The sequence below is a fragment of the Acromyrmex echinatior genome, chromosome 3, assembly GCF_024713525.1.
Source record: "Acromyrmex echinatior isolate Ae372 chromosome 3, ASM2471352v2, whole genome shotgun sequence".
Lineage (NCBI taxonomy): Eukaryota > Metazoa > Arthropoda > Insecta > Hymenoptera > Formicidae > Acromyrmex > Acromyrmex echinatior.
The window spans coordinates 11,325,195-11,352,054 of NC_141854.1; the positions used below are offsets into that span (position 1 = coordinate 11,325,195).

Below are 26,860 nucleotides of genomic sequence, written 5' to 3' on the forward strand. Positions count from 1 at the left end.
GTACGACTGTTTCTGGACGTTTCGCGTTATGAGACATTGTATTTTTACATAATTAATTACATTTAATAATTTATATATAATAGCATGTCTCCAGAAACATTTTATTCAGAATTAGTTTCTTAAAGTTTTGATCTTTATATACATCTTCGAGTACAAAATAAAAGTTACTTGTCATTAGCAATGTCGCAGTTTAATCGCTATTAGGTCTGCTGGTTATGACTCTATGAAACTGAACTACAATGCTAAAGAACTAAAGTGTTATTACAATTTGCATAATTTTGAGTAAAGTTAACAGTACAATTACTTACGAAGAGAAATTCCTTGTCTTATATTATGAACGTTACTGGATTTGGGTCTTCCAATTATTAGAATATCGTTAAAAAATAGCAATTAATGTAAATTTCGTAAATTTTAATTGAAAACACGATAAATTAATTCAACATCTTATGAATCTGTAATTTAAATGTAAATTCAAAATAGTACTTCATATAAATTCAAATTTCAATTCGCTAGTCTGGTGATTCTTTGAACCACTTTTAGGATCTATCAATTTTAGAATTTATGTTTACCATCTTAAATGATTCAAAGAATCGCTTTCTGAAATGGATTTAATACATCCTGTATATGTAATAGTGATGATTTTTTAAAACAATGTAAATATAATGTGCTGTTTTAATTAATTAATATTATTCCTGTTTAATACTTTTGTCTTGAGTTATAAAGTAACAAATTTTCGAATTGTGCGTTGAGAAAATGAAAACTTTTTATCTGCCATAACTTGATATTTCTTTAAGAATCGATCGTAATGTGTGAATAATATACACATTAATTATACATCTCGACAATTAATTTTACAGTTGCAAAAACAGGATAAGCATCATTTTATTCCATTTTTCACACTAACTTTTACCGATTATTCCCTTTATCTCCATTCTTTCAACATTATTAATGTAATTGATAATGACAAGAATAATATCGTGAATTTTTCAAGAGAGAAGCTAGTTCGCAGCAGACGCAAAAGTAAAAAAGCACTAAAAGTGTCCTTTAAAATATCATATTATTCTTTTTATAAATTCTTATATTTGATATTTTAAACCTGCCATGCATATCCTGTTACATTATACCTATAATGTCAAATTATACCCAAAATTTGAGTTATTTTTAATCATTCCTACAAATCGCCAGTGCTCCTAATCAATATGTCGTTAATTTAACTGAAGCAATGAAGTTTCATATAATTTAATTCAAAAAGTGTACTAAATTTGATTTATTATTCATTAAGTGCATAAATAGCGTTATTTAGTTTAAAACTAAACAGTTCAACTACAGGAATATTGATTAGATGTTTTTTTTAACCATATGTTTTGTATTAAAATAATATTAGGTGTTGGAATTAATTCGTAGCGTTTTACAAGTGATGGGAAGTACTTTCATTAATGTATTTTTTAATGCTCATGTGAAATAAATAACATTCTTTCATTAAAAACGCTACGAATTAATTCCAACACCTAATACATTTTGACACATTTGGAAATTAAAAATAACAATGTTATTTAACTTACGAAATCAGCTTAAATTTGACCTTTAAATACTTAACAGTGCATATATTTTTGATTAATTTATTAATATTTTAAAAACAACGATTTATCTAAAATTTTAGTGTTTAAGCTTTAAATCTCAATTAAGGTAAATTTAAAACTTGAACAAATTTTAAATGTAATCTTATTTATTTGCAACACTGCAAGAAAACTTTACAAGTCAAATCAAATATTGAACATTTTGAAACAGCTGCTATTTTTCTTAATTTTTTTAAAGATTTTTTGTTAGTTATTGTTGTAGAACGTTTCATACTCTGTCTTATTAAATGTGCTATTTGGATTCTAGTCCGATCCGTAGTCCGATCTATAGTCCGAGAGACGGGGAAACTTTTTTAACTGCGCATCCTGTCTCAAAACAGTTTTATGAGAAAAGTGTAGAAGTTGTCCCATTTCTTAAAATAGGTTTTTATTTGCGGTTTTATATTCTTTTTTAATTTTACAGTTATTTAAGCTAATTTTTTATTGCAGCTATGATATATGTATATAACTATGTGCATTTATTATTTTCAATATAATTTAAAGATAATATTGAGATTTATAGAAAATTATTACGATTAAAATTTATTTGTAAAAATTAATAATTGATCATTTAATTGACCTGTGCATTTTAAGCTTGATTTTAACTTCTTAATATTACATTTACATCTATTTATATTAAATACATTGTCCGTCGCAACGATAAAGAAAAAATTGCACAAATAAGGTATAATTTTTATCATGCTTTAATCTGATGTACAAAACAATGATAAAAATATATATGCTTATTACAATTATTATATTAATCATTATATCTATTGTACTAATCTTATGCTATGATTGATACAATGATTAATAATTGTACTATACATATTTTAAATCCTAATGCTTTTCTTCTGAATGTGACAAAATGGTAACGTTGTTGAAGAGTTTTGGCATTATGATAGTGATAACTGATCTGCACAGTCATTTAGACTTAATAAATATAATAGATTTGAGTTTATTATTATGCTATGAACATTCGTATATCTTTAAAAGCATGACGTGCTTTTGTAAATAACGGTGTAGCAAACAGTAAACATCGAAACAAACAAAATAATAAAAGCAAAAGATAATTTAAGAACAAGAATAAAGTAATATATGGATTTGATCGAGCGGAATAATACAAGTTAAAAAGTTCATTTTTACATTTGACTTTAACGAAAATAAAAAAAAGAAATCCGGCTACCGTATTCCAAAAAAACTTGTAGTTCGCATCAGTGATTCGTGTTTATTGAACAGAAGTGCGAGGAAAGAAGCGAAATAAAAATCATTTCGCTACGTTTCTGCTTCGATTTACCAGCAGACGTTTCACAGGTCTCGCTCGATATTGCCGCTGCAAGATCGGCACGTTTCGTATTCTTCGGCTGAACTCGAAACGTCTTCCGTCAGCAAACATAATATTTAACTTACGGACGCTCGCTTCGAGCAGAAAATGGATGGCAATTCTACGTTTACGAACGCGATAGAAAGTTACGACAACGCGAGATCTACAATCGTCCTTATGCAAACCGGTATTACGGTTCATAAAGAAATAACGATTGTTTGTGCAAAAGGATGGGAGAAAACATGTCAACGTAATGAAATCGGAAGAGTAATCATCTCGGAATAATTTAAGACAGTTCTATTGCTTATCTATAAATTAGAATTGTATTTAGTACAAACTATATAATACAACAGGTTTGATACAAAGGATTGCGCGGCTGGTTAACTCGGAATTTTCTTTATCAACGCTTTACTAATTCTGTTTTATACGATGATCGATGGCGAGGATGCAAGGAACAAATAGAATAATTTATACAGTTACTCATAGAGCAAACGCGTGATTTATACAGTAATTTTACCGAGTTAAAAGGAAAAAAAAACGTGATTACAGCCGGTGTTCATTCTTACTTTTTCTCGCAGTGTCAACACTTATCATTGAAGAAAAAGAGCAGACTGCACTTCAGGTGCATGTATTTCGTGGTTGGATTATCCGGTGTTAATGACGATGACCGACATCGTCTTCGAGATTCTCTTGTTTGTTCAATCCTCATCACCGTCGTTCTCGAGTTCCACTTCCACTTTCTTCTGTAAATACAACGGAGGTTCTTCGCTCCGTGCGAACACCATTGGGATTTCTTCTGTTCGTTCTCTTGCGACTTAATGCAAAGTTCGAACAACTTTGGACGGATGGGAGTCTCCACGTGAAATCTCCAGAGCATTGTTAAAATCGTACCATCTAATTCTCTCTTCCGTCCTGAAACGATAAACGCTTCCTGACGCATTTCTCTTTGTTACAGAGTTTCGCATTAATCATCGTAGTGCTCTATAATTTTATCCTTTATGTGCCTAATGCTCTGTTAATTCCACTAATTCGTGAGAAACGTTGGAACAATGATCAGAAATTACAAGTTAATGCTTCCACAAATATCTTGAGCAAGTATTTTAGCGAACATGTGCGTGTGTAAAGTTACATATGTGCAAAGTTATGTATTTTGTAACGTAGTAATATGTAAACGTTTAGCTCGTGCCTCTACGTGTAAAATCATTTACATTTGAATCCCTTTATTAGCGACAATTATTCGTAATGTCGAAAACAAGTACGAAACTCCCAAGTCATGTCGCTTCCGCCGCCGCCGCCGCCGCCGCCGCCGCCGCCGCCGCCGCCGTTGGTCGATGATTTCCTTTTGTATGGCGCTGTGCATGTTGACAAAAGTGCACTCCAGTCGTGCCGTCGACGAAATCATTTCAGTCAGTCATCGTGCGGGCCGAGGTGCAGAGCCAATGCAAACATCTCTCGAGACCTCGAAGAGAGCAAACACCGGGGCCGAGTGCCCGAAGTTGCTAACTCACTCGCTTATACATGAATCCCTCTGTCCGTCTCTGCCGCACGACTCAGCACTGCTGCTCCTTCTTTTTCCTTACTCTGCATCTCTTCCTCGGGAGCACAGATTTCATCCCCGGTGACTCGCGCGGTTGCGTCCGACAACAGGAGTGATTCTGCGAGGGTTGCTATCACGCGGATTGACCGCGAAAGAGAAAGAATTGTTATGATACGCAAATCGTGGAAAATTTTCTAACCAAAGAACTTATTTTAATGATTTTCTTTTCGCAACATCAAGGATCAAGGTAATGAAGGAGTGTTTGCACACTAACTCTTCGCACTTCATCAAGAAAACTGTTTTGTGTTTAATTGTTGCGCTTGAATGTTAAGGTATATGATTTTGACATGTCTTTCTTTATAGAAGATCTGTGCAGACACGTAGATTTTTGTAATAAGCAAGAAAGTTGCTATCTTTCTTTCTAGTTCGAAATGGTTTTTGTGACATTTGCATTAACTGGAAGCTTGCTTGTAATTGTCACGACGCGGTAAACGGAGTCATGTTGAAAATCGCGAGAGCGGTTTGATGAAAGGCGTTAGAAATGGTTAAAAGTGAAATGGTTTGTTCCATGGAGGGGCAGCCGTTAAAGATTTACACGTAATTGTTTCTATTGTGTCGGTGAAAGGGGCAACGGGGGTGGCAGTCGTTAACGGCCCCAGCGGCCCGTTAAAGTACTCGGTGCGTGATAGATCGTTTGTTTCTCAATGGCGCTACGTTTAACCCGTGCAATTGTCGGCGTCGGGAAGCAGTTTGCTCGTGTAAGTCGGAGTGTTACTTAAGAGTCGTAGGAGTTCTTGGCGCTTCACGCTGCATTGAGAGTATGGTTTATTGGCGATTACAGTGAGTGACGAGGCTTATCGTCGGTTTCTATCATTTCTATTAGCACGTAGCTAACAAATGAGTGCCGATAAAGCGATTACGGCACGTGAAGCTACATTACGTTATAATTTAACTTCTAATCCCTAATTTTTCGTAATATAATTTGTCCCTAGGATTAAAATTGGCCTTTACGACTGTTACTTGGACTCGGGGAAGATTATATTAATATCGAATAACGTACATGATTATTATAGAATTAAAATATATTATTGTTATATAATTCTTATTTCATTGGTTACTTCTTACTATATTTGTTAACGTATTATATACGACTTATGCTTATGTATCGAATAACGATCAGCGAGAATTTTTCTCTGATCAGCTGAGATTCTTTGCAAAAACATACGATAATATGCGCGCTTTAATCTTTGCGCGATGATGTAATGACCGGCGCGACGGCGCATCGTAATTTGTCAGGAAATAAGGGGTCTATAAGACTGGCAGCCGTTAGCATCGATAGCCGGCGATCGATAGTGGCACGATAGCGAGTAGTGTTGCGGCTAATACCGTAATTTCGGACGGAAAGTGCATGTTTTGCGGTGTGAGTCAATTCGCAGACTATCTCGCGCTATTAAATTCATGTTTGTGCACTTATTATCAGCGACTACGTGGCGTTGCATGCTAGAAGCTGTAACGCGATGCACCGAACCGGTTCTCGAGGCGTTGGCTATTTACAGTGAACGCTTAGTATATCGATTGTAAATTCTCGCTAATATCCCGGTGCGACTGAGACTCGATAAGCCAGTATCGTTTATTAATGGAGAAAAGGCGAGGGAAAACGACTGCGATTAATGTTCATTAATATTTAGACGGTTTTATTATCAACAAGCTGGAAGGTTAATCAAGCTGGAAGAATTTTTCTACGGTTATTTTTTCTTTCTTACCTTATTCTTATGTGAACACTTTATGATTTTCTGTTTAATTTTTTCAATATATCATGTGTATTTTTTTCACAATTATCTTCTTTTTTGATGTCTTTATTGCCTGTAATTTCCAAGCTTTCAAATTTTCACATATTATTCTATTTTTCTTACATTTTATAAGTAATTCATTATATATGTAAATATTTCATTATATATATATTTATGATTTTTTATGTAAATATTTTTCTTCATTTGCTCTTGATGCATATTTGTCAGAGCAGAAACAAACGCTTGTCTCTTCGTCTCTGTCTTCTAAGTATCCTCGGTGTCATCCGCATCGGCTGACGTACGACGATTAAAGTGAAATATTGGCCAAGTTGGCGCGAACGTGCGGTAGGAATCTCATTTGCCGGCGGGTTAAACAGCGATCATCGTTCGCACAGCTGCGAATTACTAATTGCTGTTTGACTTGCCGGCTCCTTAACTTCACAAATTGAACCGAGTAGCCGAAAGGATGGCTGACTAGGCGGAGTTTGTTTCACAGTTTATCGATTAATGTTTAAACGTGACTACAAAATCTTCTAATCAATAATCTAGAGCTACATGATGTTATAGACTGTGATGTATAACAATAGAGGTTGATGGGCTTTTTTTATATTGAAGAAGCGTATTGAATTCTATCTACATTCTCTCAGGAATGTATAGTTTGAACAATAAATACCTTCAACATTGTCTATCAATTTTCCCTTGTCGTAACGTCTAATATAGATTCGACAGCCAATCAGAAATAGAACTTGCTATAGCTATAGTGCCTTGTATAACCGTCTGAAACTATAAGCTATCTCGATATACCATTTACTAACCCCCAAGTCCGACTGTATAATCTCGGTTTCATTAGGCGTTCGTGTATGGTTTCGCGAGGTCCTTTGTTTCCACAAGCGAGCGGAATTTCGACGATGGCTCGAGAGTTAACGAGAGGTCGAAGTACTCACCCCGAAGGATCTTGGAATGATGGCGCGAGCGCACCCGCGGAGTTTGCCATACGGGCAGTGTTTAGACTGTTTAAGTCACTCGACTCTCGACATATTTATTCATGCGCATACCACGTCGGGTACACTGGTGTACGCCGGTATGTAAATGCAAGTTACGGTTACCTGGAGGAGCTACACCTTCGCCGGACCGTTTAACTCGACTAGCTGAACTACGCTTGGGTGTTATTAACGTCTTTGCGAAACACAATCAAAAACCGCCGACCGCATCTGGTACGCGCGACCTCGCTTTTACATCGCGATCGTGAAAACGCGTCTCGTAAACTTCATCAAAAAGGAAGGAACTCGTATTCCGCTCTCGCCCAGAACCCGAGCGTTTCGCGGCAGGCAGGCGCGCATTGTCGTATCTTTCCAGATACACTCGCTCGTTTATATTGTTGCCTCGTAAAGGATGGCGAAACGTAATGGAGTCGCTTTATCGGATAGTCAGCTTTGCTATATTGAACTTGATGGCAAGATGGTAGCTGTACTACCACGACAATTCGGGTGTTGTATATTTGGAGTACACGTTTCATATTGCTGTTTCGTAGGAACGTTATTACATGTATCACACGAGGGCGAGAACATTTATAACATAGCTATCGAATGATAATCTTATATGCACGACATAGAATGATAGGTCGTACGCAGTTTGGTATAAAACGAGTAAACAGATTTTCAACAACGTGATATCCAGCGAGTTGACAAATGTCACAAGCGTAAAACAAATAATGCACCATTGATTACGCCGTTTTGTTATCGCGAGTGAACAAACGGCAGAGTATGAAACGACCGGAATTTCCACTTTGTCGATTTGGACGAACCTTGTCACGATGGAACGCAATCGCAACCTCGACGCTGCACGGTCATCCAAATGTTCTCCAATCGCGAAGACCAGCGATCGGTGCTTGCCGCTCTTAAGAGGCACTTGAGGAGAGAGCTCGCTTGCCTTTTCCCTTTAAATTACATCCTAAGATCAGTTCTTATTTTTAAAACAAGTGTGTTTACTGCCGTGTGACTGTGACCTGTGTTCATAGCTACTTAAGCAAGCGTGCGGATAAAATTGATATAGATGCACTTGGCTTATGTACACAAATATTTTGACGATTGTCTTATTAGTCGATCCTATTACCGTTTATCCCTTTACTAAGATTTTCTTTACTAAGGCTTGAAAATTCTTAGTGACGAAGTTCCACTATCATTTGATGCGATACTCCATCGTGATCGAAAAATATTCAGGAGACAAAATTCAATAGACGGTATCGTGCGATGCGAGCTTTTAGTTCTAAAGGAGTTAAGATATCTCTAAAAAAAGGTCAACGTGTTTCGTGTTTTTTCTCGCTGATTTTGCTTCTTCGCAAAACGTCTTTTTGCATACCTTTGCGAGATAGTATGGTCGAAGAATATATTTTGAAAGACGATACATTGGAAATTACTTACTGAGTGCAATTTTAATCTATAGTACAGCATACTTGATTGCACCTTCATCTTAATTGTACATTTTCTTCTTGTTTGAATTAGATACAAGCAAAATAATAATATTAATATCGTTGTTCAAAGAATTTTAATTAGAATATTTCTTTATTTAAAAACTTTTATTTAATCAATAATTTTTAGTACCAATTAAAATGAAATAAAAATAAATTTTTAGTACCAATTAAAATAAAATAAAAATAAAATCACAACTTTTTTAAAATTAAATTATTATTTGTTTTTTACTATTTAAATAATCCTTTCAAAAGAGAACTACTGAATCATGAAATGCATGTAGGATGATGTAATCTTTATTACTTTAATTGCAGGCAATTAGAAGGATATTTTCGTTTTATCCTCTCAATTCTTTGAAAGAAGCATGCACATCTTGCTCATTGCGACTTGATAATTCTATTCGCCACGATAAGCTGCTTTCATATGCCCTTTCGATAGACCGCCTTTCAAGAGATATGTCGGCCCGTCATAATGGAGTCGGTTTTCTACTAGGAATTATTTACTCACGTCAAGAATGCGATGAACATCGTTTTAAGAGTCTTGCCCGAAGTCTTGCCTACCGACCATGGTATATTTCTCGTCGGGATTCAACATCTCAAAGCTAGTCCCTGCGGCGGTTACTCGTTCTTCTCCTCTTTCTCTCTGTCCCTCGTCCGCTTCTTACACGATATCATTACGCAGATAAAACTGCTTTGCTGAAAGGCTTCCGAGCTAATCGACTGCCATACCTGGTCCTATGCTCTCGTTGAAAGCACGCGTTTCTCGAAACCTTCCAAGTACATGTCAGTACTTTGATTACCATACTGATAATCCGATAATCCGCGATACTAAATATGTATGTAATTTTTATATAGTCTCAACCACGTAATTTTCTCTCTTTTTCTTTTATGATATATATTATTGAAGGTTGTTTAATAATCTTTATTATCTGCTTTGCTTATAGATGGTAATCATGCCATAAAATCTCTGCTTTACTTAGTTAGATATTTTAGTCTTTTAATCTTCGTATTTTTAATTTTTCAATGACGATATTGTTGGATATAAATAATAAATATACATGGTGTATATCATTACGTGTCGCTAAAGAAATTCTAAAAATATATTTTATCATGTTCTTTTCATTATATCTTACAACATAATAATAATATGCAGGTTCTATTACATACGAGTTAGCAATATATTATGAGAATCATCAGGGTGGTCTTCTTGTTGAGGTGAAGTGTACCACAAATCGTATTGTAATCTCTTGACTTTATATCGTTGGTTCTTGAATTATAATCACGTTGTTTGGCAATTATACCATAAGTCGAATTTCTCGCTGGCTATTTATGTATTGTACGTTTTGTCAGCACATACTATACATATGTCAGAGTTGTATCAATTACTCAATCCCATTGCTGATGATAACAGTGTTGTCTTGCTGCGATTTAATAAAAAAAAAGTACAAACTGAATTTGCTGTTATCATTAAACCACGTAATATCATACAATAACGTGAAATCCTCTGTATTTTGCCATATGGCTTATTATTCTGTTGCGGTTGCAGTTAATCATGATGAACGTTTATCATTTTTGCGTAATATATAAATATTTTCATAACAATAATATTGGTGAGAAATACTCGATAATTACACTACATTACAAACAGATAATTATTTTTTTGATCAACGTGTGATATGCAAACAGCTAACGACAGCTAAGTACGTAAATAATAGAATTATTATTAAGCATTTTCGAGCCATTGATATTTTGATTTTATCAGATGTGAAAAGCGTCACGACAAAGACAAAAAAACCAAAGTTGCTTAAGGAATATAATACTATCAGAAGCTGACCATCCATGGAGTAGGAAGACAAGTAAAATATATATACGAGGAAGACGGGCAAGCAGCCAAGTAGACGAGCAAGCATGCAGCCGGGCATTCTTGATGAACGTGCCTGTTTATATCTACCGGCTGGAACCGCCGAACGAACAGCCACACGAAGATGCCGAATTCCGCCCGTTTCCAATAATTTTATTTTTACTTTTAATACGCCATCCAACGATGGAATCGCGCGAGGAACGCCCGACGGCGCCTGATGGTGTGTGTGCCGCCTCGATATTAGATAAAGCCGACAACGAACGAGCAGTTGGGCCTCTCTTTCATTCTCCCTCTTCAGTCTCTGCTTTTCAACAGCCACTGCTCGATAAGTAACCATGCGAACATCACCTTTCGTAGTCGAGCGAGACGCGCTACTTCCGATCTGCAAAACGATCGACTCTCTTCGCAACAACCGATGGCAATGATTGTTGACACAAATTAATGTGTCGCAACGTGGAACGTTCAAAGGGATATCGTTCTTTTCGTAGCTAGTTGATTTTATGGACAGAGTGATGGTAGGACGATGTTTTCGATGTCATCTATGATAATAGTGAGTTGTGATAGTTTAATGGGTTCGAGCTGTCACATGTGTTTTACTTCCCACATGTTTATTCTATATTTTTGTAAAATGTACACGTTATTGCTTTCTTCTTGGTTGGAATTTAGTCCTTGGATAATTTTTAGATTAATTGTTGATTGAATATTATTGAGATATTAGGAAGCAAATGTCATAAACACAATGAGCTGTGAAGAAATATTGACTCTTCTTTTTATTTCTACCGGATGATTTCTCATATTTGGACGCGCCTTCGTAAATGCGGAATTTCACTCTTTCGAAATATCGAGCGGCCGGCGGAATGGCGACAGTAAATAATGTCCATTCGTTTGTAGCGTCATCGATAAATCATCGAGCGTCATGACGGGAAATTGAACTTTCGAGAATACTTATGCCCATACCACGTTATTATTCATGTCGATAGTGCGGAAGCACAAAAAAGGATACGCCAGCGCGTATTTCAGAACGATCGATTATAAATAACGTCGTAGTGTTTCCTTGATTCATCCACGTTGAGAGCACATAAAACTTTCCCACGGAAAAGTGGTGGCTTAAAAATGAAAGAATAAAAATATTCCTTTGAATTTTTTTAAATACCCTTGGAATCTTCTATGAAATATTTTCGCTATAATTTTTCGTGCAGTCGTAATTTTACAACCTTAATGGTTTTTTTTTTAAACGTTGAAATATCGTGTGAAAGGGATTTAAGGAATCGTTGATATAGCAACGACAATGAATAATAATAATATATATAATAATAGTGAGAGACATAGTTAATTTTTTTATTTTTTTTTTCTACGAAAATTATTTGACAGCGATATTCGAAGGTGAGGGGAAAAAATTGGAGCGGAAGGAAAAAAGTACAGGAATCATAAGAAAACGAAAATTCGAAGCGTACGATTGTGCTCGATAAATAATGCAAATCTGGTGGAACCCACCTAAGCTTCCGCAAGCTGCTTTGTAACGCGATCAGGATTGGTTGCGAGCCAACCGCGGCGTCGACGCATCGCATCTGCGCCACCGACTCGCGAGAATTTATGTGCAGGGCGCGTTGTCTAAGGCGGGCCAACAACGGACGACGACATTCGCAAACCAGCCAACTTACCCCCACGAGTACTCGCTGAAACACACAGGTGATTTCGTTGAGTTAATTACACCCCGTGAAACTTCCTACCGGTCTTATTACGTTGTGGCACACCGCTGTCGCCCTAAAATGATACAGATGACCCTTTCCTTCTCTCTCTGCATCTCTTTAGTTTTACGCGTTTCATATGTGCTTAAAGCAACATTTTAACGATGGTTTTTTAATTGGTATCTTTCTGATGGATTAATATTTTTTATTCTTGAAATATATATTTAATATCATAGATGTTTAATTATTTATGTCTATTAGACTGGCACAGTCACAATTTTAAATTTGTAGTTCAAGGAAAATGTCGATGGATTATATCTTTCTAATATTAATCAATAATGAAACAGTACTCTGAATTGTTTCAATATTATCAACAAAAATATGTAATCAATATGCTAAACAATAACAAATTAATTATATTGAATTAATAATAAATAATAATTTACTATTAATTAATACTGATTAATGTTAAATTTATTGTACATTGTATTTATTGGACATGCTAAAAATGTTAGTGTGATGTATTCTGTTTATTTCTTTCTATTAAAAAGGTAACTATTTCTTATTTATAATATACTTGATCTTTTTTGTATTTGCATTTATTTTTAATTTTTCTGTTTTTTTTATTTATTTTCTGTAATTATTTTTTCTGTAATTATAATAATATTAATTTTTTGAGTCACTACTTTATATTTGTTCGAATTATTTATGGTCTCAAAAAAAGAAAGAATACATTTAAGAAATTCTTTAATACTTTAATAAAATTGGTAACTAATTTTTTTTTATATACTTTACGTAATTGTAGCGTTGTTACACTCTTGATCTATTTTATTAAATTAAATTGTTAATAATAAATTCGGAATCAGAATACTTAAGGAGCAATAAATTTTGGAATAATTTTTATGTTGGAATAGCTATTTGTTTTCAAGCTATTTGTTAAATACTAGTAAGATTTTTATAGCAAAACAGATTTGAAGCGTTATATAAGTATGAAAATTTTCGGCTAATTCTCCGTTTTATAGGTCCTATATAAAGTTATTTGCGTTATTGCACATTTTGCGAGCTATTTCCTAATTCCACATACGTTGCTAACGGAGATGCAATTTTGGCGAAAGCAGGGGCTGCACATATACATATAGCGAAGATGTATTAAGTCTATCGATGATGCCTCGATCGATAGGTAGGTACCGTAATTACGGTAATGTTATGCGAACTAATTGGAGGATTTTGTGAGAATCGATAAAAACGAGATTGCTCAGCACCAAAGTCGAATATTATATATCGGATATCCCCAAGAAATTGGTTATCGGTGTATTGCTGCTCGATCATTATTACCTCCGTACAAAAAGGATCAGGAAATCATCTACAATATAATCTAATATAATTTTTTTGGCAGTTCTTCTTTTCTCGGTTGCGTCTCATCCATACTGATAATTTTGTAAATTAAGAATGTATTCGCATTATCGGTTATGCGAATTTTGCTTGCGATTCGACCGCCTTTGATCAATGTCGCGAAACACTCAATCTGAAATTTGTGATATATTCTTTTTTAATAATTCTTTTCAAATTTAATTTATTTATCAGTTTATTTTTAAATATAATCTTAAATATAATACTCGAGATCAGATAATCATATCTAATCAGAAATTTATTTACACTTAGTAATAATATTTTTAATAGAATAATAATAAGAGATATTGAAGTTATGGAATAAGGAGTAATAAGTTTGTTCTTAAATATTTATATCACAAATTTTTATTGTTCTTTAAAAATTGGAGTAGCATTTTGTTAACTATTTTCAGACTATCTTGCGAAATGCACACATTATGTGACTGTCGCGAAAAATGAAGAATTAACGTTTCAATTACGACTTCTCTAATAAACAAACGGACACAGCTTTAACCTCTGACCGAGCAAACTTTTGCTCCGACAACTAGTTAGGACCTCGTACTCGTAGTTGTCGGCTCCCTTTTTCTACAGCGGCGAGTTTGAAAGGAGCAGCTAACAAGTAGTGTAAGTCGCGGTAGAAAAGGGGAACGGACGGAGACAAACAGATGGCAGCAACGACGAGAGAGAAGAATATTGCACTGGGAGATCCGCGGCCGTGTGGTAGTTACTTCTCTCGTAACGTTACAAAGTTACATCAACGACCAATCCTTACGATGTTAACGAGGACATGAAACTAAAATTAGAGAAAGATGTAATAATTATAATTTTTAAAAACAACTGGAAGCGCGAAATAGCGTGAATTCTGTAGAGCGTAATTATTAATCATTTGTAAAAGACATATTTATAACCAAGGATCAATTTACATATATATGTATTTAATTCTGTAAGAATTAAGAAGAGAGAGAGAGAGAGAGAAAGACTATATAGTTTAACAAATTTAATAACTTAATTATATATAAATGTATATGTTATATATATATATATATATATATATATATAAAATATAAAATATGCATTTAATAACATGTAATTATAAATTATCTGCAGTCTATAAAAAGAAATGAAAATTAAGTTATTTTTGTTAAATTATATTATAGTTTCTTTTAATTTTTATAGAATTAAATATGCTGTGGCTAAGCTGATTTTGTATTTTAATTTTCACATATATACGTATTAGTTGCTTAAGAACTATTCTTAATCTTCTATTATGCTATAGCGATTATGATTTAGAACGTTGTTTTTATTCTGTAACTGTAAATAGATAACCAACCTTGAGTCTATATTTACAATAGATGTTGATATTGTTAGAGGATTGCGATGACCAAGTTATTCGTTGTTAAAATCCTATCATCTATATTACATTTACGAACGTACTACAGGGCAAACTTAAATTCCTTAGGGTCTCGCATACACGAGTATGAAATTGGCAGTCCCAGCTATCCAATGTTCGGAGAACATTTGGTCAGATCATCTCTGTTTTGGGGATACTAATAAATTTTTATTTGAAAAATGATATAAATGAAATCAATTTTTTAAACGTTAAATAATTAAAATTTCATTGTTAAACGTTCATATTATGCATTTTTTTCTAACTCATTCAGTTGTCTGTTGACAAAACGATGCAATCTTTCATCTAATTTCCTCTTTGTTAATTTTAAACGGTAACAACTATACCAAGTTACAATGTACAATACATTATAAAGTGCGCAATTTAATTTGCATTTGTGTAATGATACATTTGTAAAGTATAGTACCAATCACAATGTGAATTAACACAACGAGTGTTCCGTGTCACGACTCATCTTCCTTCATTACCGCGATTTGCATGACACAACAGCGAATTAAACAACTTTGCCGACGGTTAACTCGGCGGTTTCGGTATCGTGCGGTGTGTTTTACGCGACGGTACGTTTTTGGGGACACGAACTCATCGTCCGTGTCGCGTAGGCGCGAGCGTGCGTGCAACACTGGCAGAATGGTGTTGCGAGTGGGTGGTATGTACGTGTTCGGCAGTGTGCAATGTCCCGCGGCGACACGCCAAGGCGACGGTAAACAATGTGAGCATACATTACTTACACCCCACCCAGTACTAACGCATTGTGTCACGCGGCGTGCATCCGCGCGCGGACTCCATATCAGCACCTTGTATGCACCCATCCTCGTTCCTTCTGTTTCTTTTCACACGTTCTTTTATTTTAAACAGCGTTTAAAGTATACTTAATATATTTTCTCTGTATTTGCGCACGGAAAAAGTATTATACGACACACACCTTAAAGAATCTTAGAATTGTAGTTCTTTTCTTTCCTGCTTTTATATTCCCCCATCCATCTGAATTATTTTGCCAATTTAGATCCGATATTTTCGTTTTTGCATCACACGTGCATTAACGAAAAGAATTTATACAAAGGATGTACAAAAATGTATTAGATTATGCAATAAATTAATTGATAGTTCTCACATATTTTATTTTTTCTTATTATGAAACTATTCGATGTGCACTGTTAAATTAACAATGTCAAATTTAATTTAATTTAAGTAGTTATTATTTCTGTGTATCCTTCTATAAAATAATGGTTAAATTTTTGACACTATGCAATGTCAAATTAATACTATACAGTGTCAAGTTCAATTAATTTAGTCTATTTATATTAATTTCGATTTAATAAAATAACGATATATTTAGTAGAAGCAGTAGAGACTTAAATTAGGTTAAACTTGACATTATAGAATTTTAATGATTTGATGTTTTAAAATGGTATATATACTCTTTTAGATATATAACAATCTTTAGATTATTTTTTTCTAATATTTATTGATTACTGGTTTTATTATTAAGCGAAGCAAATGGATATAAATATGTTTTACTATCGTTGAACTTTTTCATTCATTTTTGGCATGACAAATAATTTAAGATTCGAATTTGTTCTGATTTATTGAAGTCGATTTTGATGTCAATTTTTACTTCGTAACATTAAATTGGTACCGTCGATATTTAATTTGTGACACCTGTAGCAATGTCAATAGTAGTAAAAATTAATTGAGACATATTCTCGTTATAACGACTGTTTTCATCACTATCCGTAGCACACGATAATTGATTTCTGCAAACTGTGCGCCAACAAGAGGATGAATAAACTTACAATTTATTTTTATGCTTAACGCATCGTCCAACGTGTTTTATTTGATAAAACAAGATGTAGTATTGTTCACGTACTTTAAACTGTTTTTTCTCTTCTTTCCTTTAAACGCATTTGTTATAAATAAGATAGTTGGCTTAGAAATCGTTAGGATACCAGTAATTGCCAAGTTCACGTATTAAAAACGTATTTTAGTCTTAGACGCTTTCTGTCGATCGTGAGACTTACTGATTTTTATTGATTCCAAGGAAGTATTTACAATGTTGTGTTACATTATGACACTCGTAAATATATAAATTCACTATTGATTAAATCGAATATATGCAGCAACCGCATATCAGCCTAATTTCGATCAAATGAGGTTAAGAAACACTGTTTGACATCTCGTGATTTTGGAGTATTGGCGACTTGCATGAGATAAATTGAGCTTTGAGTTATAAATCGAGATCGCAGTTTTACGTACATCATCACAAATTATTGTTTCATACAAATTTCATAGATTTTTTTTTATATGACAAGCACTGGTTCACCGAAGCACGTAGTTAGTCGAGTAATCGCCATATTTGTTGACTGGGACTAAGTGGGCCGAAAAAAATTCTTGTAAATCGAATAATAATGTATTAAAAAAATCCAAATAAAAAAATTAGATCCGTAATTGTTATTATCTAGATATTACGGACCAGTAATAGGCATAGTCGAATTAATAAAGATACGCAAGCAAATAAAGGATCACTGGATTATTTCTGTGTCGATAACTGGTACATCTAGAACAGAGATCGATACTAACTATCGGAATAAAAACTAATTTTAAAATTTTTTTCTGTTGAAACAACTGTTAATATTTATTGAAAATTTGTAATAATGATAATTCTGAAAAAAAAATATATAAAAAATTATAAAAATATATGTATTGTATATATTACATTTTATATATATATAATAATGCATGTTAACATGTATGGCGATTTGTCGGACATACCCATGACGATTATTGGATAAATCGTTATGGCGGCATGGCGATAACTTATATATTTGTGCCTTCTAATTTTTACGAAAGATTTTTTTAACAACGGCCGTAGGTATAAGAATTTTAAAGTGACGTTTTTATTCGTCACAAAAAATTGATAAAATAATCTAAAATAACAGTCACTTTTCAATATGAAAAAATTAATATAAATTTGCAAAGTCAAGTGTTTTGGTTAACATGACGATTACTGGGCCAACTACCTCAAATATTGTTTTCTTTTGTAGTATACATTTTTTTGTAATATAAATATTTATTTAATAGATTTATGAAATTGATAACAGAAGTTTATTATAGTCTCTTAAAGAAATAAAGAAAAATGATTTTGTTAAAATAAAAGTGAATTAATGTTTAGCGTTTTGAATTCTTAGTTAAGTTGCGTTAATTAATATAAAATTATTTGTCAATTAAAAGCTGATTATTTATTTTAATTAATTCAATTTTTTATGTTTTTTAATATATGATTGCTGGAAGAATTTTTATAAATAAATATAAAAATTTGAAGTCGGAGGAGATTTTCGGATAAATACGAGACATCCGTGACATTTTCTCGAGTATTGTCAAATCGTATCGTGCTGTCAGACCTTTAAAGGGGTGCCTTTTTCAAGAGAATCTGAGAAGAAAGATGTTATTGACACAGTAATAACATGATAAGATATATTTTGCCCGAAGTATAACTCTCTTTCCTTTCTCTCTTTCCTTTTTTTGAGAAAAAGTCATAGGTAGTATCTATGAAATAACAGAAATCCATTTTTCAATTTTTGTTGTGAAGATCTGACATTTTGATGCTTATATTAAAATTTATTAAATTCAAGGCAAGCTCGGAAATTCAATTTCGGATAAATAATAACTTTTAATAACTATTCTTATTCTAATTTAATAAATAATTGATGAACAGGATATATGTAAATACTTACAACATTTTACATTCTTTTTGAGTAATTTTTATTTTTATATATAGGCTAAAAGAATTAAAATTTTCGTATTTATGTAGATCGCTCAGAAAGCTCTTCCTTTTATTATCACTACTATTTAGATGCACTAACGAATGTAATGAACGAGCGATCATCGATGGGAAGGATCACGAATGTCTGGGGAACTTATGTCGTTCTTACGCTCAAGAAAGAGGGCTGTTGCTTTCACCGTGATTATATCAATTCTCATATTAAGCAAGGAGAATAAAATCAACTGTTACAGAAATCGTTCTGTGAAGTACAATTTTAAAGTTTTGCTGTTTAGCATGCCATAAATAGATATGCTCTAGCTTATAGAATTTTTGCTAAATAATACTTACCTGTTATATCTATCTGACAATTGAGAAAGAAACTGAGGACTGTCTAATGTTCGTTTGGACATTACCATTATTATGAACTGAACCGACTATCTATTTACAGATTTAAAATAATAACAATGCTCTGAGGTGTAATGTCACTTTTTAAAATAACGTATGATCAAAATGTTTTCATTACGCAATCGCTATTTTATTATAACACTTTGAATTTTTAAAGATTTAAAAAGTAGATACAAAATTGTCTAGCTGCGCAAAATTGTCTATCTCTTTAAATTCTTTTAAAATGTAAGACATGCGCGAAATTGCCAACATGCTTCAAACTAATATAATATAGGATTATTACTATTTGAAGTCAGGGAGACGGAAACTCATAGTAAAACTTGAACAATGGCGAATGTGAAGTAACTTCAACTTTGTAATATCTCGGTCTTTCTGGTCGCTGATATAATAGTAATAAGGATGTTTATGTAGTAAATATTTATCGTTAACTTTGTATAAATTGAAGTTTATGTAACAACAATTATATGAGGGGGGGGGGGGGTCACGAAAATGAGAGCGAGACAACGAATTTGTAAGAGAATTATTAACGATATAGCTTATGCAAATGAATTGTGAATTCCTATTTATTTTGTTAATATTTACGAATTGAAATCACAACTGGCGATTGAAATTTTGTATATATAAACTGTGAAGTATTGTTTTACTGTTTTTATATGATATGTGTATATACGTACGAATACGTTAAATATCTTGTTATTTGATGTTATTTTATTGTAGCTTATAGCTAAAATTTGCATAACCGATCCTGTGATTGTATTACTGTCAATAGTATTATTCAAATCTTGAATATTTAACTATTTAATTTGCTGTGTGTCTCAACAAGAAGATTCTAGTGTTAGAAACAGAGGAAAAAGTTTAAATTGCCGGTAAAAAAAAGAAGGTAACCCGGTAGACATCAAGTTTGTAGGGACCATATCCATTGGTTTGTAAGGGTAAGTCTTGGAATATCGTTTCAACAACGAGATGTTCGTAACTACTTGCAATCTCCCTGTTCTCAAGCAATTCGAGTGTATCCAGGTGTTAAGTCGATATCTTCATCGTGGCAACACGCAAATGAGAGGTGCTGCAAAAGACGCCCGACAAGTAGAATGCGAGATCCACGCGATCGTACGGATAATACGAGGGAGAGTACAATGCCAGTGTCATCCGCATTCCTCGTTTGTCAAGCGCACGTAAAGGCGAGATTAAGGGAATCCCTTCTCTCTCGCCTCTCTCTCTCTCTCTCTCTCTCTCTCTCTCTCTCTCTCTCTCTCTCTCTCTCTCTCTCTTTTCCACCTTTCTCTATCTTTCTTTTCTGTTTTCTCACTTTCCTCATCTTCACCCTTGCACATTTCCCTCTCTCGCTCTCCTTTCCTTCATTCTCTCGTCCTCTCTCGCGTTGTAGATACAACCGTGACGGTTACAAACGATACCGACGTTCCAAGGGGTTACAATGGATTTAAGTCACGTTCGTTTCACTTAATCCGCGGACATTCTTCCCCGGCTTCCACCTACGAGCTTTCCCTGCGCGTCGACACGGTCTCGAATTCCTGGATTCGTATCCGACGACGTGAACGTAATTAAGATGTAACGCGTCCCTTGAATTCGAGCATGTTCACAGTGACGACGTCGCATGGAATAATTGTCGCAGTAACAAATTTGAGATTGAAAATAAACTATGTAGAATGAGACTACTGAGAAATATACAATTTACATCATTGCATGTACACTTTATCTTTACGCTAATCTTACGCGAGTCTGCTATAATGTCGTAATTGTAAAAAATGTGTAGAAATGTATAAATATTCGGATGAAAATGAGATATTGTGAGAACGCGCCGATTCTTAAATATCCTTAAATCGTAAATCAATGAACTGTCTAATAATATCACGTAAAAACGAAATATCATGAAGCCTTGATTTCGAATTTCGAAGGGCCATAATTCATCGGGTAGTGACTCGGGAGGTCTGCCACGGTCAGGTAACCCGGATACCTACGACATGGCAGGGCGGAAACTCGTTTCGCCATAACAATTTCGCGAAGCGGATAACAGGAGAGCGCCCACTGGAATTACGTACAAATGGCGAGCGTTATCCGTTCGCGGGGCGCCAGTAAATCGTTTTATCCAGGCCGTGCCGGCGCACGGACACAACGGCGTTTATTTAACTGTAAGTTCAGCCGCCGTGGCCATTTTTCTGAAACTATTCCAACCGGAGCCATTACCAGCTCGGGACGACCGAGACGTTAAACCGTTCCGGCGCGGCGGCCTGCTCGCAACTGCGATACGGTGCAACTTTTGTCCTTTATGGGAGGTCCCTTAAATATAGGACGACCTCGTCCAAGTGCTCGCCACCTTGCGTTTCGACCCTCTCAAGATTAGAGGTCCGCGACCTTTAACCGACGAATGCACCGTATACTTTGCTCTTGTGAGATAAAGTCGGTGAAGCTGGCGCGAGAAAATTATTCGGAGAGCATCCGTGGAAAGTTGGCACGATATAAATTTTTCTCCCTCAGACTTTGGTGTAAGAAATGTTTTATGCGTATTTGAAATGTCTATAAAATGTCATATTTAAATTAAACAAGCTTCAAACTGCTTGACTCATGATTTAAAAAACTATTACTATTTCTGACTAATAATAAGAAAATAATAAGAATTTTGGAAAATGAATTCTTAATGAATAATAAGAAATAGACTTTGACAAAAATATTTTCTATTGGAATGTCTATTAAATAGAAAGTTGATAAGATTTATCAGGTAAACATAAATATATATCAAGCTCTTCAAGCTGTATTTATGTTGATGAAACTGTTCTGCAGCAAAAATTAACGTCACTTTAATATTATAGATAGACGTGAAATATATATATGTATACATTTGAAACTTATTGCTCTTTAATATACCTATGAGACTACCGTTAAACTTTAATAAATTCAGTTACTTCTTTAAGTTGAACCGAGAAGTTGAATACTTAAATTTAAGTATTTCTGTTTACATTTGACATAATTGCACTTAAATATTAACTTAGCTATGATGCGCTTGCAACATTCTTACTTACGTCATTTAATGCCGTAACACAGATCCAAGAACATCTTCCAAAGAGACAATGCAATCCGGCTATAAAACCGATGCACGGGACACTACCACACTCACAGTGATGCTTTCTGGTCAAAAGCCATTGTATTAGCAGTCACCTTTATTGAGAATGCGAAAGACTTGCTGTCTCAGGACCATTTTACGACTTGCCATAAACTCGTATACAAGTTGTCGTGAACGAAGTTGGTTTGCTGCAGTGCTCCGGAATTCCTTGATTCAGTGTCGTCGGTGTTTTCCAATACATTCTTCAAAAATCAAATTAAACGTCGTACAATATGAACGCCCAAAAATTAACGATAATATACACATAGATGGCATATATTAGATGTATTGGTTTCGAGAAAACACATGTAAGTTTTTTTAAATTTTTTCCTAATACATTTTATTACATAATAAATATTTTACACGTTCATGAATGTCAAAGCGAGCCTTCGTTAATTATTATTGAACATAATTTTATTATTTTTAATTTCGTTTATTGCTTTTTATTAAACGTTTATTGGCTGCTTTGTGAATGACTTGTAATTTACGTCATTCACAGAGCTTGTTGTGAACGTTAATCATAGGAATAGAATGATTCCGTAATTCTGCTTGATTTTATTGTTCGTCATGTAAAATGGACATAAATTCGCGCGTAAACACCTGCAGGTTCCTTTCCACGTCTTACGGAACATAAAACACATTGTACAGAGGAGCGTGCGGGATTCGTGAAGGGTAGGACCCGCACAGGATCTGGCGGTCACAATGCGATATCCTCGGTCGCTCGCGACTCCAATATAGCTCTCGTTATTGTTACTTTATTGCTCGTAAATCCTTGCGTGCCGCATATCCTGCCGCACGGGGATACCGTATCTTTTAACGGGTGTCTCGCTGGACGCTGCTATCTCGTATTTCCACGCGACGGAATTCACCTTGACCGAAAATAATAATGCGTCCAACGAACTGTTTCTTTCTCTATATACACCCCTTCTTTCTTTCTATTTTATTAAAATGTACATTAATTAATTTGATGGTACATAATTTTTAAAATTATTTTTTTCGATTTTTGACAGTGATGTATTTATTTTCGAACTGTACTAAGCGGACCCACGTATATAATAAAAATGTTAATTTTTCATTTTAATTTTGTTATGACTCTATGTCGGTATTGCAATGTGATAATTTTTATTTTGTATTTTGCAAGAAATTACTTTTACGAAAAATAAAATTTTTTTTCTAAGTTGAGAAGTATTGAGTTTAATTTCTAATAATGCAATAAATCTTTCAGGTTCTCTCTTTTGAATCATATTATATTGGATTTTATTAGATTTTTATATTGGATTAAATGGAATTTGTTGATGACAGTTACTAGATAGATCTCAATCATTGCTAGCGTTACATGTTGATCTTTTTTTTTTTTTCGTACATTTGCAGCTGGTGTGCCCCTCGGCGATTTGATTCCCAGGGGGGTCGTGCTCGTACTTTTCGCTTGTTCCCCGCTGATTCGCGCGCTCGAAACGCTACGTGATTAAACTCACCACATATACGCTTCGATCGTAGCCATTGATATTCCGCGCCTCTCTCGGTCTCTCTCTCTCTCTCTCTCTCTTTTTTGGAAAGCAAGGATACGTCCTCGTTAAGGTCCGACAAATTGCATTGCGTATGCGAATTAAATTGTGTGTTGAAATTGGCCGACATAGCATAAGTACGTTATTGAAAGACTTTACTTATTCTCTTTCCTATTTAAAGAAAAACTTGCTAATTATTCGGACAAACTAGTAATAGACACTTTGGCATTGTATCAAGCAATATTTAGGTGAGCATACATCGATTACTGCCGTTCGCAATTTACTTTGATAATATCCATTTTGTGTTTGTTCAAGTTCAAAACCTGATTGACTAACATATGTATGTACGTATATACGATATTGCGATCAGTAAATTTTAAACGTATATTTGTGCAAAGTTCGAACGTGAAATGCGTGCTGAACGCGTATTAAATTTTCCGAACTATGTAATTCAAAGATGATCTATATACACATCACTGTTATAAATCAGTGTCATGAAAATCATATATCATTAGCTTGATTAGATATTATTAAATTCATACTAATATAGTCATAATTATATATGATATAACATTACAAACAGACATTAATTAAGTTAGCTTTTAATAAGTTATCATGAATTGAGTAAATGAATGTTATCTGATATTTATTCACACACATAGATTTATACATATATATGTAGATATGTATCTTAGAGAGAATTTACTAATTTCGATTTCGTACAATTTTTATCGAATTAGCTAGCAGATGTAAGTATAAACAATCTATCTTTAAAATAATTCATGGAATTAGAATTTGAGTATCATTTTTCTTAAATATGCAGTTGTGCATTTAATGTGACATTTTTGCTAATGAATTCTTCGATTTTTAAAAACATTCTTACAGAATCATTGTAGTAGAAATATTTTGAGGATTTTGCAAAATATATATTGAAGTTACTTAAATTTGAATTTAAATTAAGCAATGAATTAATTGTTAATTAATATGCATCATTATAATTTCGAAAAATACTAATATTTATTTATTTTACAATGCTCGATTTAAAATAAAAACTGTTAGATTTATCGAGCAAACATGTTGAGATATAAAAAACTTTGTGGTTAATTTAGAGTTTTCGAAGTCTTGATGTTGTAGCGTAACAAAGTTCTTTCCATTCCATCGCACTTGTCAAAATTTTCGACTTTTGCCAAGAAAAGTCGAACAAACTCGGTTAGCAATTTTGACTCTCATCTCGGGAAAATCGTTCTCTCGAAAAAATAGGTACTTTACTTTGCAATGATTATTGAAATGAATTTAGTAGAATTTTTTTGAAATATTTAATGCGTGTATTTATGTATTTACTATATGTGAATCCAATATTTCTGTAGTGCCACCAATTAACGATAGCCCATTACGTTTAACATATTACATTGTTTTAATTTGCGATGGATGTTATATGGCAGCCTGAAAATGGTATTGCAAAATCAATACGATAATTTAATCCGTAGTTTACATGGTAGAATCTATTCATCGTAACAAATGTTGCAAATGATATTATATAATTATTGAAATTCATCTTTTCTGATAAATCAATAAATCATCAATTATTGTAATTATTATAACGATAAAATTGTCTTTTTGATTTTTTAATAATTTTTCACTTAGTACATTGCGCTAAGGCATTTTGAAAAAGAGTAAAAAAACAGAGAAAAAGAGAAGGATATGTTAAAATATTAATGAATATTTATACTTGAATATTTATACTTGTACGTAATTAATCAACTAAGATTAAATATTTTTGATATTAAACTAGATAAAACAATTAATTTTCCAAAATATCTGCTTTATAGAAATATATTATTGCTATTCAATGTCTCATCGAATGATATTCCTTTTTATTTTCAATTCGGCATAGCGAGGAATGAGGTCTGCAGAAAACAGGCTTAATTTGATCTTATCTATAAGTTGGTGGAGAAAGGTATAGGAATGGAATGGGACATGCATAAGTTAGACGGGCGTATAAATTACGTGCAGAACGTGTCGCCCGATGTAAATGCAATACAAATTGGGCTGGGCTGCTTATTATTATTCATTGGGGACATTTGTTAGTTTATCTGACGGTCCTGCGGCTCTTCTATCTATTGATCGTCCGATTAGGTTCTTTTTTCTAGCTGTCTTTTTCTTCGCATATTTCACGTCCAAGAGATTTGATCGTAGATTATCGGAATGTCGTATTCGATTATTATTATTTAACACTGTAAGAATCTGTTGCGTGAATTGAGATTTACGAGCTTCGAAATTTAAATTTCAGCTAGACTACAAGATTCTTTCTGTCGTTATTTTTGCTTATAAAACTTATTATTATTAATTTTTTTAAATTCTTCCAATAGCGATGAATTTCTCTTGTATTTGTTTGTATCTGTCACTTTTTTTGATATTTTGATGTCGTCTATGTTAGAATATATTATTTCACACATATAGGATGGTCCATTTAAATCGACCATCTGAAATATCTCGCTTATTTTTAATGATATAAAAAAACGTTTCAAATGAAAGTGGAAGGGTTTTGAGGGGGACGTACTTTGGTCATGTTAATTTTTTTAAGTGGAGGCATCAAAAAGATATGAAGGTTACCTCCATTTTTTAAAATGAAATTGTATGATTTTTTTACATAATATGATTCCTCTAATTATTCTGCATATAAAAGTATTAAGGTAATAGTATCAAAAAATCTATAGTTGACGAGATATTTTACATTTTATTTTGGCACATATTGACATAATTCATAAACTATTAACTTTTTGATAATCGTATCTTAATACTTTTACGAACAGAATAATGAAATGAATCAGTTGGTGGAAAGAAAACACATAGTTATTACTTATTTAAAAAATTATCCATTTTGCATACATATTTTTTTAAAGCAACGATATGTTTTCTTTATACTAATTGATTCATTTCATTATTCTATTCATAATACTTAATATTTAAGTATTAAGATATATGATTATCAAAA

The 26,860-nt window shown here is 33.5% G+C and overlaps 1 protein-coding gene and 1 non-coding gene across 2 annotated transcripts in view; one reads left to right on the plus strand and one right to left on the minus strand.

The window, feature by feature from the left end:
- The window catches only part of LOC147910200 (mannosyl-oligosaccharide alpha-1,2-mannosidase IA-like), a 302,227-nt gene that overhangs the window by 92,528 nt on the left and 182,839 nt on the right, over positions 1–26,860 (plus strand). The window lies entirely within an intron of this gene.
- LOC147910202 (small nucleolar RNA U3) lies at positions 18,889–19,116 on the minus strand. The gene has a single exon (XR_015544695.1). It is a non-coding gene; the product is annotated as a small nucleolar RNA U3 (small nucleolar RNA).